Source organism: Penaeus chinensis, chromosome 20 (genome assembly GCF_019202785.1).
Source record: "Penaeus chinensis breed Huanghai No. 1 chromosome 20, ASM1920278v2, whole genome shotgun sequence".
Taxonomy (NCBI): domain Eukaryota; kingdom Metazoa; phylum Arthropoda; class Malacostraca; order Decapoda; family Penaeidae; genus Penaeus; species Penaeus chinensis.
This window is the reverse complement of record NC_061838.1, coordinates 1,212,990-1,215,489: the sequence shown is the minus strand read 5'-3', so window position 1 is coordinate 1,215,489 and position 2,500 is coordinate 1,212,990.

Genomic DNA, 2,500 nt, shown 5'->3' with positions numbered 1-2,500 from the left:
GGGGGGGGGGGGGGGGGGGCTTTGATCTATTTCCTTTTAGCTACACACATTTATATTTATATTTATTATATGTATATGTGTATGTGCACACGCACACACACACACACACACACACACACACACACACACACACACACACACGCACGCACACACGCACGCACACACACACACACACACATACACACACATATATACATATATATATGTGTGTGTGTGTGTGCACAGATATATACACATATATATACATATGTACATATATGTATATATATAAATATACATATGTTTGTATAGATATGTATAGATATATTCTTATCAATATGAAAGGGAAACAGCCACAGTAAGAAATGAAATTGAATCGTAACATTTCGAACACTTCACGATCTCCTCTTCAGACGAATGATATACTTTGTGTTTGTGTCTTATTTATACATACATATAAAAATATGTATATTTGTATATATGTACAATTATATAACATATATACATATATATATATACATATATATACATATACATATATAATACATACGTATATATATACATATACATATATAATACATACGTATATATATACATATACATATATAATACATACGTATATATATATACATATATATACATAGACATATATATATATTTATGTATAAACATATAAATACGTATATTTGCATAAGTATATAATATATATACATATATATAAATATATATTTCTATATGTGTATATGTATATGCATGTATATATATATACACATATACATACATACTCCTATATGTATACATATGAATAAATAAATGTGTACATATAAACCTCCCCCCCCGCCCCCCCCCCCCCCCCCCCCCCACTCGATCTGCCTCTCGATCCGCCGGCGCCGCGAAACAGTCCCCGGCAGGTAAGAGCAGGCAATGAGAAGCCAAGACAGGAGGACACTAATTACGCTAATAACTACCTCAAACAATGGAGACATTTCTAACCGCGAATCATACGTTAATTGCCCTGTTATCATCCAATTTCCTAATGACTGCTTCCATATAATTACCTTGCTATAATGACTTTCTTTAAAGTGCTCTTCATTTTCGGTGCCGCGGCCTGCACACTTCATCTGCCCCCCCCCCCCACCTTCACCCCCCCCCCCCTTCACCCTCCCCTTCGTCAAAGATTTTTTACTAATATTCAAAATTATGTTTGTTTTTTTTCTTTCTTTTTTCTTCTCTTTACTCGAAGTAATTATTAGTAATTAAGATGTTGATTACGATATACTTAAGAGGTCTAAGGAGAGTAAAGAGATGACAATAATATCAACAACAACAATAACGATAATATAATAATAATGGTGAAAATTTTAATGATGATGAAGCTGCTGCCGAGGATAATAGTGATGATAGTGATGGTGATTTTAACAAGGATATTAATGATAATAATGATAATAGCAATAGTATTTATAATAATAATGATAATAATGATAATAGCAATAGTATTTATAATAATAATGATAATAGCAATAGTATTTATAATAATAATGATAACAATAATAATAATGATAATAATATCAATTATGATAATAATGATAATAATAATATCAATAATAATGATAACAATTATAACACTGATAATGATAATAATGATAATAATGATAATAATAATGATTATCATTATTATAATAATAATGATTATCATTATTATAATAATAATAATAATAACAATGGTAATGGAAATTATAGCAATAACTATCATTAGTAAAACAGTCCTGATAATGACAAAATACAATATGATAGAAAGAATTATAATAATGATAATGATGATAACAACAATAACAATAAAATAGCAATAAGAATAACATTAGCACAGCAACCATAACAAAAGCGATAATAATTCAACAGCAACAACAGCAAATATGAAAAGAAAAATAAGGAAAAGGAAATGAAAAAAAAAAAAAATCTCAAGAAAGAAAAATCCCAACAAGACTAAAGCAACCGTCAACCGCGAGGGAGCAGATGACGTAGCAGTGACGTCTCAAGGAAAGGGAATAATTGAGCTTAAATAGAGCGCTGGCACCTGGGTAGGCCTCCCTTGCCCCCTCCCCCCTCCCCCAGCCTTCTCCCCCTCGCTGGCCCCTACCCTTCCCTCCCCCTCCCCCTTTTCCCCCCCGCTCGTCACTTCTCTCCCTCCCTCCCCTCCTCCCTCCATCCCTCCCTCCCCTCCTCTCCTCCCTCCATCCGTCCCTCCCCTCCCCTCCCCTCCCCTCCTCCCTCCATCCCTCCCTCCCCTCCTCTCCTCCCTCCATCCGTCCCTCCCCTCCCTCCCCTTCCCTCCCCTCCCCTCCTCCCTCCATCCGTCCCTCCCCTCCCTCCCCTCTTCCTCCTTCCCCCGCTCGCCCCCCCCCCCCGGGTCTAAAGCGGCCAATCAAGCAAGCACAAAAGCGGTTTTGTTCGCCCGCGTCCCAGCGAGGTGTGGAAGGAATGCGCGGTCTCTGACAACAACGGGGAGGCTGACAACACGGTT